This window comes from Esox lucius, chromosome 17 (assembly GCF_011004845.1).
Source record: "Esox lucius isolate fEsoLuc1 chromosome 17, fEsoLuc1.pri, whole genome shotgun sequence".
Taxonomy (NCBI): Eukaryota; Metazoa; Chordata; class Actinopteri; order Esociformes; family Esocidae; genus Esox; species Esox lucius.
In genome coordinates, this window is record NC_047585.1 from 28,984,010 (window position 1) to 28,997,959 (window position 13,950).

Consider the following 13,950-nt stretch of genomic DNA (forward strand, 5'->3'; position numbering starts at 1 on the left):
CCAGACGGAAACACCAAACATACTGCATCATTGCGTTCACTATTTTAACGAGGGCCACTCGTACGCTGTAATCCTGGACATGATGTCAAGTCTACATGGTGTAAACATCAGCTTGAGGACTCTTAAAAGTAAACTGAACGAAGCAGGGTTGTACCGCAGGTAGGATTATTCCTCTCCAAACGCCATGCGTAACGCTATCAGATCTGAACTTCGTGGACCTGGACAACTGTTTGGTTACCGCTTGATGTGGCAAGTACTTAAACAAAAATACAATCTTCGAGTGAAGAGAGATGATGTGATGAATTTCCTCCGGGAGCTTAATCCTCGAGGGTGTGAGAACAGAGCACTTAGAAGGTTTACAAGAAGAACCTATCACTCAATGGGACCTAACTATATGTGGCACGCAGATGGTTATGACAAACTTAAGCCATTCGGTTTGGCCATTTCGGGATGCATAGATGGATTTTCACGTAAAGTATTGTGGCTAAAATGTGGACCAACAAATAACAACCCAACAGTGATTGCTCACTATTTCATGTCATGTGTGCGAAACCTCTTGTCATCCCCATGAGACTGAGGACTGATTGCGGCACTGAGAATGGCATAATGGCTGCAATTCAATGTACCCTACGCCACCATCACAGTGACTACTACTCTGGAGCGTCCAGCCACATGTACAGCTCCTCTATGAATAACCAGTGTATTGAGTCCTGGTGGTCTATATTTAGAAAGGGAAGGTTGTCTTCATAAAGGGTCATTGTATCTTTAGTCATTCGATTTTTCTTCTCAGGAATGAGTGATGAAAAATGAGCACAATAAAGATCAATACAAAATGTAAAACAAATCCTTCCCTTCAGGAAAAGTAATTGTTTCTGAAAAAGAAAATTGAATGACCAAAAGATGCACAGACCATAAATATCATTACAACTAAACTTAGATTTTATTATTCAAACATGTATATACTTGAAAGTATAACTGAACATTTTATCCATTTCTATAGGTCTCAGTTCTGGTTATTTGCAGACCTTAGAGATGCTGGATACTTCAACGGGAGCCATGAGCATCAGTGCCTATTGAGGTATTGCTTCGGTGACGTTCTTCAGAAGGACCTGGATGAGTGTGTGAAATTGTGGAACAGTCACAGGATTCGCCCTTCCAGAACAGCAGCATGTCCAGGAGGAGTGCCCCATGAACTCTACTACTTACCACACAGGTGATACATTGGTGATAAACAGATCAAAGTATTAATATAACATTAACTTAAATTATGTATTCTATTTAACATAGGTTTGGCTCCAGAGACTGTGGATTTCAAATTGAACAGGCTGAACTGGATGCCCTTACTGAGGCTAGCCTGTCAATGACTCCTTGTGGGGACCCAAACATGCAGGAGTACCTGGACTCTGCCATGGAACACAATCAGTTACAGAAGCCTGAGAACTGGGAGTCTGCATCAGAACTGTACATGAGACTAAAAGAAATGGCTCATCTATGAAATTATCAAAACGTTTTTTTCTTTAGTGGTGAAACACTGAATTGTGTTCAGACAGGCAGCAGTGTATTACATTTAATATAAATATTAAATTTAAGTGTGAAGTAAATGAATCATAGTAAAAAGTATTTATTACACTTTCTAGTATAGAAAACAACAGTTATTGTTTCTTTATCTAAAACAGCAATTCACAAAGTGAACATGAACACTATATTCATAATATAAAACATATAATATAACATATATAGTATACAGTATACATGTATACTGTAAGATAGAAACAAATTAAGCAACTGCACTTTAAAGTGCATCTTTAACAACTTTTTCAGGATTAGTTCACCTCAAAATGAAAATGTCCTAATAATTTACTCATCCCAATGCCATCCAAGATATCCATGTGTTTCTTTCCTCAGTGGAAGAGAAATTATGTTTTTTGAGGAAAACATGTCTGGATGTTTCTTCGAATAGTGGACTTCAATGGACTCAAACTTTTTGCAGTCCAAATCAATGCCGTTCCAAAGGTCTTTGAAGAGCTTCAAAGGGCTGGTGAACGATCCCAGCTGATCTAGCAAAACGATCGATCATTTTCTAAAAACAATTATAATTCCTATACTTTTTAACTGCAATTGTTCAGATTGAGTATATATATTATAATTTTTTAAAGAAAATGACAGATCGGTTCGCTAGATTTGCAGTCCAAATCAATGCCGTTCTAAAGGTCTTTGAAGAGCTTTGACGGGCTGTGCACTACCCCAGCTGAAGAAGAGGGTCTTATCTAGCGAACCGATCTGTCATTTTCTTTAAAAAATTATAATATATATACTGTAGCCTCTTGAAAAATCAATAGCATAACTACTGACTTTTATTCACATGTCCTCAGGTAGGTAGCCTTTTGCTACACTTAACAAGTGACTCCGGTTTCTCCAATGTTTCCGTCTGGTCCACGTCCTTTAAAAACTCCAAACAACGTCCACACGCAAAGCAGAATCGCGTTATGTGTTTGCCACAAACGGGCAAAACATTCCTCGGCCGGAGTCCATGTTCGGTCACCACAAACTTCATTCAACTTCATACGACAACACGAATTGACCGCGCTCACCAGCAACACCTATCACCCGCTTTCACCTAGTCACTTCCGGTATGTGGTACATTCCCTTTCCGTGAAGAATCTATCATTTGTAAATTTGATTCGGGACTGGTAAAAGTGTTTTGCATCTTGTTAATTTGGTTTCTAAAATGTTAATTTGTTTTCTAAAATGTCAATTTGTTTAGCCCATGTATTTGTGTTTTATGGTAGGTAAAAATGTTTTCCAAAATGTAATTTTGTGTCGGGCTTTGTAAAAGTGTTTCATTCTTGTAATGTTGCTTTGCACTTCTCGGCCACCGTATCAACAACTGTTCTATTGTTTACATTTTATTGATCAGTGGATTGAAAAGAACATGAATAGTTTAGGGGACAATTTAATGTCAAGATATATGTCAGCTCCCAAAAGTGGTGCTACCAACATGCTTAACATAATATGTGTGTAAATGACATTATACTTAAAAACGTAAAAACAGAAGCTTCAGTCAGGAAAAATGTGTCTGGGATTTTAGCTAGCAATTACTGCATCCAAAATATTGTAACTGCTTTAGACGACAACCAAATATAATCTTGGTGATTGTTCATCAAAACAGCATTATAAATGTAAAAACATCACTATAAAGTTTTTTGTTAACAAGTAGAATTACATAAATGTAGGCTGTAAAATGGGGGCAGATGGGATTGGCAGTATTTCTGTTAGCAAGATGCATGTGCATCCATGGTTGACCTCAATGTATTGTACTCTTTAAAAAGGTATATTTTAATAGTATTTATTGGCCAAACGTATAGTGCAATGGTCATCAGGGAAACTGTGTACAATGAATACAGATGTGTACTATTCATTGACCACCACTGACTATGCTGATAACCTCTGTATTCTATACAAATAGACTTTGACTGTGATGTGTGGTTATCTGAAGATCAATGCTCTCACTGTAAGTTGCTCTGGATAGTGTTTTTTAAATACTAAGAGCGCCTTCATTTAAAAAAAGAGATCTGGCTGAAATAAGTTCATGCTCAAACTAAAATATAATTGTATGTATTTAATATCTTATACAAGCATCCTTAATGGACACATTTTCATATGTGATGATATAATCGTCAATCCCCTTGAAAAGATTAGAGGACATGGCCCAGAAGTGGGACAAAGTCACCTGCACATTAGAATGTTTGAAAAGTGACTTTTAACAACGATGATAGTGAAAGTAACAATGGTGACATTGAAGGTTGTTTGGCTGCCTGCAGATCTGTTACCCTGAGAGAAGCTGGATCCAGGGCCGGTGGTGACGCTGAAGCGGGTGGTGGCCACGCGGAGTGAGGTGATGTTCTTCTGGGGTTGAAACAAGATGATGTGGGTCTTAGGAGCGAAAAGGCAGCCCAACACTACTGAGCCACTCAGACTGACAGAGATACACATGGTGGTGGTCTGCACCTGAAGGGGGGAGAGGAAAAGAGGGAGAGGGTAGGACCAGAGAAAATAAAGATTTCTTATCGGGTAAAGACCATAAAATATACACAACATGCCATATTCTGGAACACAATACAGAGTGGAGACTGAGGAATGTCAAAAAGCAAACAGATAGCAGCCAGACAACCTCAGGAAATATGTTAAATGTGTGATTATGTGGTGCTGCCAGAAGCATCTTAAAGGAGAGGAGCATGAGTGAGCCATTCATTTGCCTGTCAGACCCTCACCTCATCCAAACACCCATCCCCTCCTCCCCTTCTGTCCGCCCACATGCAGTGGTTCGTCATCAGACAGTCCTTTTCTATCAAGCCCAAGCTTTGTTTTTGACACTTCCCTGATGACGGTTTGGTTATCAAGCTCCTATAGGTACAGCTGTATGGTGAGTGTGTATTAGATTCAACTTGTCAGCCTGCCATTCACACGTCCATAGCTCTGTGTCTGTCCATGTCTCCATGAATGATCAAATCCTTATCAGAATGGGCTGGCAGGCAGAGAGCAGCCAGCAGTGGACACATTTGATTTGATTTGTTAACAGGCTCAACCTGTGGATGTCTCTTTGATTAGCTGAAAACTGCCTGCCACATGTCAGCTGTGGTACGTTGAACCATATTTACATCTGATTTATTAAATACATAAAAGCTGGGGCATAGGAGGAGACAGTAGCCTGTAAATCATTCACACAGACTAGGATCTATCACACAGACACACACACAATCACTAATTCTTGTTTAATTACACTCCAACACACTGACACACAGTGAAGATTCAAGCTGCTGTTGCAACACAAATTCCTGTGCATACGTCTATAAGCTGTGTCCTCACTTTCTATTGAATTTCCTTTGTTTGCATTGCGTTTTGTCGTACAGTTCGACTGTTTCTGGCATGGAAAAGTTCTTCTTCAGTCTCGCTAGAAAATGCTCAATTCTTATGATTATTCCTATAGGAAGTTAGTAGATACTAGTAAGCCTATAACTGGCTAATAAGCTGTTAAAACGGCCAGTGGCAAAAGCAATACCGTTCACAGACGCTATAATGGAGGTAAACTTAATAAGAAATCCTCAATGGAGTCTAGCGACTGTTGAAATGAGTAATGCCGTGGCGTAGTGGATAAAGGCAGTGCCTCTCATGTGGAAGACCTCATTTCGAATCTACTGAGTGCAACAACATATATTCGTTATTTCTGGTAGATTCCACAAATCTCTCGTCTTTTCACTTGATGAAAAAGTTATTGATAGTTATTGTGTAAATGTCATGTCATGTTGTTTTGCCATAAAAGAAAAAATAAGTTCTTATGCCATGAAATGAAATAGCTTTTTCAGATTTGCAAGCAATTGCTCAATTCTTATGACTATTCCAGTAAGTTAGTAGACAGCGGTAAAGTTTATTACTGGCTAATACACTGTTAAACGGCCAGTGGCAAACGCTATACATTGACACTATTTGTGGTGGAGGTAAACTTGGTAAGAAACTTTAGTCAGTTTAACTGCATCAGTGTCATTCACGAATGGCCAATTAACTGTTAAACGGCCAGTAGCAAAAGAAGATTTGTTCACGATAGAGACAAGAGACTATATTGACACCGAGTAAATGTACAGCTGTGGTGGTTAATTATGCAGCCTTTCACATGGGTGACCTGGGTTCGAATTTCGAGCAGGCAGCACTTTCTATTGCAGGCCAGCTGAACTGGGCTTGCCTGGTTTCTTGTTTTCAGAATATAGGCTACTAGCATAGTGTTTCGGCCTGAGTCATAATCCACAGCCACAGTGCTTTCGGAAGGTATTCAGACCCCAAACAATACCCCCAGAATTATGAAACAAAATCTTTTTTTTTTATGTTTTCAAACAGAAATTTCCTCTTTACAACAACAGAAATACACTGAAAATACTTAACTAGCTTGAAGAAGGCCAGTTTTATTGCTTCTTTAATCAGCACAATCCTTTTCAGAGGTGCTAACAACCGAAAAAAGTTTTTCTTTTTAAATTATTAACTTGGCAAACACAACGTGCCATTGGAACAAGGGACTAATGGTTGCTGATAATGCGTATCTGTACGCCCATGTAGATATTCCATTGAAATTCAGCCGACTCCAATTACAATAGTCATTTAGAACATTAACAATATCTACATTGTATTTCTGTTGAATTTGATGTTATTTTAATGGACAAAACATTTATTTTTCATTCAAAAACAAGAAAATGTCTATTGGCTCTTTCTACTGCATGGTATCGGCTCAACTCTAATTTATTGAATTAACTCCATCGATCTTCTTTTAAATTGACAAGCTTTGAACATAAAGTGTCAAATCTAAAGTAAACTAAATCTGAATAATATGGTTACAGACCCAGTTGGAAAAACAGTGAAAAGGTTTAATAGAATTATCGCTCTGCAGTAAAGGTGACATAACTGACCGGGATAAATGAGGTTTTATGTTCAATTAGAGTTTGCTTGTTAATAGCGCTCCCCAAAAACGTCCTACAAAGACGACAGCGATATACACTCACCTAAAGGATTATTAGGAACACCTGTTAAATTTCTCATTAATGCAATTATCTAATCAACCAATCACATGACAGTTGCTTCAATGCATTTAGGGGTGTGGTCCTGGTCAAGACAATCTCCTGAACTCCAAACTGAATGTAAGAATGGGAAAGAAAGGTGATTTAAGCAATTTTGAGCGTGGCATGGTTGTTGGTGCCAGGCGGGCCGGTCTGAGTATTTCACAATCTGCTCAGTTACTGGGATTTTCACGCACAACCATTTCTAGGGTTTACAAAGAATGGTGTAAAAAAGGGAAAAACATCCAGTATGCGGCAGTCCTGTGGGCGAAAATGCCTTGTTGATGCTAGAGGTCAGAGGAGAATGGGCCGATTGATTCAAGCTGATAGAAGAGCAACTTTGACTGAAATAACCACTCGTTACAACCGAGGTATGCAGCAAAGCATTTGTGAAGCCACAACACGCACATCCTTGAGGCGGATGGGTTACAACAGCAGAAGACCCCACCGGGTACCACTCATCTCCACTACAAATTGGAAAAAGAGGCTACAATTTGCACGAGCTCACCAAAATTGGACAGTTGAAGACAGGAAGAATGTTGCCTGGTCTGATGAGTCTCGATTTCTGTTGAGACATTCAGATGGTAGAGTCAGAATTTGGCGTAAACAGAATGAGAACATGGATCCATCATGCCTTGTTACCACTGTGCAGGCTGGTGGTGGTGGTGTGGGGGATGTTTTCTTGGCACGCCTTAGGCCCCTTAGTGCCAATTGGGCATCGTTTAAATGCCACGGCCTACCTGAGCATTGTTTCTGATGTGGTGGAACGGGAGCTTCGTGCCCTGGATGTGCATCCCACAAATCTCCATCAACTGCAAGATGCTATCCTATCAATATGGGCCAACATTTCTAAAGAATGCTTTCAGCACCTTGTTGAATCAATGCCATGTAGAATTAAGGCAGTTCTGAAGGCGAAAGGGGGTCAAACACAGTATTAGTATGGTGTTCCTAATAATCCTTTAGGTGAGTGTATATATAGAGAGAGAATAAGGTGAAGGTAGAGAGCAAGGTACACCCTTTGTTTTGTCTGTTTTACGTTACTTTGAATTGAGGGCTAAGGGTCCATCTTAAAAGTGCATTCGGCAGAAATCATTATTTCAACATTTTCTTTCTTGTGCCAGTCCATTTTTTTCTCCAAATGTATAATTAAAAAAGGTGTTATTATTTGTTTATACAAAAAAAATATAAACACAAATAAGCTAAATCATTATACAGATTATGATATTATCCAAGAGACATATTAGCTCTAAATCAATGTATGTTTTGATCACTGACCCAATTCCCCCGTTATAAATAGCAGTTTTTCCTTCTACTTTAATCTTTCATTCTAAACTGCATTTTTCTAGTAGCTCAAAACTCATATCAACGAAAGATGTACAGAAAAGTTTATGTTCCTTCACCTGTCCTTACAAAGGTACACCTCTCATTTTCCCTATTATTTGTCTTTACTTTATTACAATTCTAACATAGAGATGTTTTACAATAAGTTTCCATCCAGGTTACATGTGCCTCTAAAAACAAGTGTATATCCATCTGTGCAATACCTTTTAATAGCTCATTATCCATATGAGATAGACATCTACAAACAAGTGTGGTGTGTTCCTGTACCTATTCTTTCAAAGGTACACCAATATTCAGAAGTCAATTCTCTGTATTTCATATTAAATATGTATATCAGTACAACTCAATTACCAAATATAGATACCTTTTAAAATAATAATAATTTTTATAATTTCCAATCAAGAAGACATGTACCTCTGAAACCACATTTATATTGGTCTCTGACTTCTCCAGAGTACTGTCTGTGGATTTGCCACTCTCAATGTCATTAATTTTAGTAGCTTCTATCCTTCTCTACCGCTATTTTTAATAGCTCACTCTCCATATGAGCTACAAATCGACAAACACGTGGTGTGTTCCTTTACCTTTCCTCTATTATAAAATTATTGGTGTAAATTTTACTAACTACAATTTTGTTATTACAACACGATTACCTTTGAACTGTTTGGGAGTACCTAGCCTGTAGTATTCTCTATTGGAGTTTAAATGTTCTTACTACACTATTCATGTGTATGTGTCCTCTATACCTATATTCTGCATCTCTCAATAGATTCAGTGGTTGGAGTTGGGTGAATACTCCTTGTTCTGTTGCTACTTTCTGATTACGTTTCTGGCTACATTTAAAACATATTGATCATTTAATAATTGTTTACAAAGTGCTGAAATATTTGTTTGCAACTTCCAAATAGGTGTCCAATGATAACTGATTAAATGAGTGATTGCTAAATGATTGTACCCTAAATGAAGAAGTCGTTTAATAGGATTATGATTTGGCATACCATTGCATGAATGACTGCCTGACACATAATTTATTATTATATTTATGATAAACAATCAAATGATTAATTACTTAGAAACTAGTTGATATGAATAAACGTGCCATCAGTTGTATTCACTGACTCAATGTTTGTCATTGAGTCAGTGTTGCTGATGCAAAGTAGGCCATTCATTACCAAACACCAAGTAAATAAATTAGGATACAATTATGAGTCATTAGCAAAATCCCAGGATTTTCACTGTTTTCCAGGAGGGTCACATTGACCTGTCTGTAAAATTGTGTGTATGTGTGTGTGGGGGGGGGGGTGTCATGACCCCCCTAATTCTACGCCCCTGATTACATTACACCCACTCCTTCGCGCACCACTACACCACTGTCTACAGGCGACATATAGCTACTGCCACATATAGCATAAGTCTGCACACCCTCTTATAACTGGGGATGTGGCTGTCTTCAGAATTAACCAATCACATTCAAACTCATGTTAAATAGAAGTCTTTACGCACCTGCTATCATTTAAAGTTACTCTGATTAATCACAAACAAAGTTCAGCTTTTCTTCCTGACATTTTCTTAGAGCAAAACCCATGGTCCGCAGAGAGCTTCCAAAGCATCAGAGGGATTTCATTGTTGAAAGATATCAGTCAGGAGATGGGTACAAAAGAATTTCCAAAGCATTAGATATACCATGGAAGACAGTGAAGACTGTCATCATCAAGTGGAGACAATATGGCATAAGAGAGATATTACCAAGAACTGGACGTCCCTCCAAAATTGATGAAAAGATGAGAAGAAAACTGGTCAGGGAGGCTTCCAAGAGGCCTACAGCAACATTTCTGGCAAGTACTGGCTGCGTGCTACATGTGACAACAATCTTCTGTATTCTTCATATGAATGGGCTATGGGGTAGGGTGGCAAGACGGAAGCCTTTCCTTACAAAGAAAAAAATCCAAGCCCGGCTGAAGTTTTCAAATACAAACATCATGTCTCCCAAAAGCACATGGGAAACTGTGGAAAGGTGGAAAAAGTTCTGACATGATTTATCTTTGTCTCATTCTTTTACATCACAAGAACCTGGCAAAACACATGTCTTTTATTTCCTATAGGATTCACATTCAACTGTAGGTCATAACAGAATGGCACAATCATAAAACAAAACATGGCAACAAAGAAAGAAAATGACCCCTGTGCAAAAGTCTGAATACACTTAGTTCTTAATTCTGTCTATTGCCCATTTTAGCATCAATGTCAGTGTGCAGTCTTTTGCAATTGTTGTCCATGAGGGCCCAAATTCTTGCAGGTGGTATAGCTGCCTATTCGTCTTGGCAAAATGCCTCCAGGTCATGCAAAGTCATTAATTGTCTTACATGAGATCTTCCGAGAGTGTCTCAATGATATTAAGGTCAGGAGACTGTGATGACCACTCCGGAACCTTCACCTTTTTCTGCTTTTTCACCCCCAAAACATTAGTGAGCTACCACCATGCTTTACCGTGGGTATGGTATTCTGTTCACTATAGGCCTTGTTGACACCTCTCCTAACTGAGCGCTTATGTTTGTGGGTATAAAGCTCCATTTTGGTCTCGTCACTCCAAAGTACAGTGTGCCAGAAGCTGCGAGGCGTGTCATGGTGTTGTCGGGTCTATTGTAACCAGGTTTTTATGTTGCATTGGTGCAGATAAGGCATCTTTCTGGCTACAAAACCATGCAGCTAATTTTTGTTCAAGTATCTTCGTATTGTGCTTCTTGAAACAACCACACCGTCTTTTTCCAGAGCAGCCTGTATTTTTTCTGAGGTTACCTGTGCTGTTTTATTTTGTATCCCAAACAATTCTTCTGGCAGTTTTGGCTGAAATCTTTCTTGGCCTACCACACCTTGGCTTGGTATCAAGAGATCCTTTAATTTTCGCTTCTTAATAAGTGATTGAACAGTACTGACTAGCATTTGCAAGGCTTTGGGTACATTTTTATATCCTTTTCCATCTTTATTAAGTTCCATTACCTTGTTACGCAGGTTTATTGACCTTTTTTTCTGCTCCCATGGCTCAGTATCTAGCCTGCTCAGTGCATCCACGTGAGAGCTAACAAACTCATTGCCTATTTATACACAGTTTAAAAAGCCACAGGTGTGGGAAATTCACCTTTAATTGCCATTTTCACCTGTGTGTGTCTCTTTGCGTGTCTGGAACAAGGACAAACATTCAAGGATATGTAAACTTTTGATCAGGGCATTTTGGGTGATTTCTGTTTATCATTATCATTTAAATAGGAGCCAAAAAACTATTTGATAAAGAATGGCTTTATATGATCACTATCCTTAAATAAAATAAAAAAATTCTCCATGACCAGACATATTTTCAAAATCAATGCCAAAATTTCCCAATTTCTGCAATGGTATGCAAACTTGTGAGCACAAATGCATATTTACATTTCCTCAAAACAATGTTATAGTAACAAACTTGTGCAATCGTTTTTTAAGTGCAGTGACTTAAAAATGCATTCACCCTTGGACTTTTTCACACACATTTTATTAGATTTCAACATAAAATCAGAATTTAATTAGAGGGGTTTGTCACAAATGTCACATTGTATTGTTTTGTGAAACAATAAAATGTGGAAAAATCCAAGAGATTAATCATTTCAATTGAAGCAATTTTAGTGCCACTGTATTTTAAATTAAGAAAAAAATCGAAATTGTTTTAATGCATAATAATAATGTTCACAAATTAATGTATATAAAATTATGTAGACAGTCTACATACTACTTATAAAATTACTGATGGTTAATTTAAATTTCACAGTGGTAAACAGTGATCATACTGAGACAGAGTGATGCTGAAAGTCTTTATTAAAAAAGAGAGGCATGAAAGCAATGACGAATGAGCAAGACACAATTAACAACGTATTAATTAGATATTCCAAATAACAATTTACTGGTATCACAATATTGGTATATTAAAAACCCAAACTGCTCTTACTCAAAAAGGGAATTATAATAATGTTCACAATTTCAGTGTGTTATTTCCACTTCATAGTGTAGAAATAATACAAAAAAGAAAGAAAAAAAAGAAAATATTAGATTTTCCCTTTGCGTTCTCTGAATGGACTCTTAAGTAGGTAGCATCGACCTCGCAGAGAATATTGGAAGTGTTTTCTGAGTTAGAAGTGTCAACAAAGCCTTTTCCCTCTGTTGGGAAGAATGTTCTTGTGAGTGAGTAGCTCTTATGACTTAGTTTTATGGAAGCGAGAATGTTTCAGATACTAACCAGTGTATTTCACCAATGTCAAGCAGTTACCATTTGTCTGACCTGGCTTCTCACCTGGCACCCAGTTCTCCTGGATAAATCTGGACTACAAAGGAGAAAAGGTAATAGTCAACATCAGTATAAGTATTTACTTAGCTAGTAGTTAGTAGTAGCTGATTTGCTTGAATAACCAAAATAAATAGTAAAGAACACAAGGACGAGGAATGTGGTACATTACCTAATAATCCCTGTCAACCCAGGAATATCCGATTGGAATTAGTTTATAAGCATATTCTAACTGATCACTGTTTTCAAAAGAAGCTAGGTCTCCATCTATTTGAAGGCATAGCTCCTGTGTTAAGAAAGGAAAAGCATGGAATTTACTTATAATTCTATAATTCCTATTAATAATTGGGAATTTGACCAATTTTATATGATTCTCCATACAAAGCATTCCAAACCAACCCCCTAAAACCCCTTTGGAATGACGTCTTTGCACATTTCCATTACTACTGTCACCAAGGATGGACTGAGACCAAATCACAGACTTTGAAGAAATGCATTTATACATACTCAAAAGTCTCCATTTATCATGTGTTAGGGCCACAGGTAATGCTACGTACCCCAAGAAAGATGTAAATCTCAATCTCAAACTAATTGCAGAGATGTAATAACTTTAGAGAACACACAGTTCAAGTAGCTACATATTAAACATGTTTTGAAATTTAAATTACTATGGCTAGCTGCTTCTTAGAGTAGCTACATAAATTTACTGCCTAGCAAGCTTATGTATATATAGCTCATTATTGAGGTTTTCTGATCTATTCTTCCTCCCCATCGCAATCTTTGCCAACTGCTTCAGCTGCTATGCTCATGCTAGTGGTAGCCTCACAGTCCCCGACTGACTCAGCTCAGCTGTTACCTTCTGCTGGTGTTTGGAAGAATGGATAAATGGGCTGGTGCCAGACAGCGCAGGTGACGGTCCAGTCTGCAGGCCCTGGCAGCCCCTAATCTTTCCCCTGATGAAACGATGACAAACCATTTGACCAAAATTCTCATATCAGATTCTTGGCCCACCAGCCCACAATCCCCTGTGCTCCAGAAATTCTACCAGTTCACCAGGTGGCCAGTCCACTACTGACTGTTGCATAGAGATTTGGATGTTGTGGTGTAAACAGCATCACTCAAAATTACATTTACGGCCCAGTGGGACGAATAAAAGAAATACTGTATTCTGATGTATTAGAAGGAGGTTTGAAGTGTTTTGTCTAAATGCTTTAGACACATTTTCACAATACTTTGTAGTAAATGCCAAAGAATGATTGGTGAACTGCCCTTAATAAATAATATTTTTACTACTAAAAAAGCTTAAATGACAGATATTTGCCTGAATATTAAATATATTTAGGATTAACATTACTGTTAACCATCATCCACTTCAAACACCAACACCCTAAATGGGATTCATGTCAGATTTTCACTCTTGGACTGAAAAGTAGCAAATCTGCCAGGAAGGGTTTAGTCGAGAAAACCTGGAACTGATGAACCCCTGGGACGAAGACAGTCATCATTTCCACAATATATTTTTTTTTAACAAATCAGAATTACATCTGGAATTACATTATGGAGAAACATTTCTATTTTTCTTCTTGTCTGACACCAGTCTGGCTGTCACTTACCAGTCACCAGGAAGATGAGGATGCAGAAAACAGACACAGTCATGACTCCCATGATGATGTGGAGAACGGTGGTGATCTGGTGGCTTCAGTG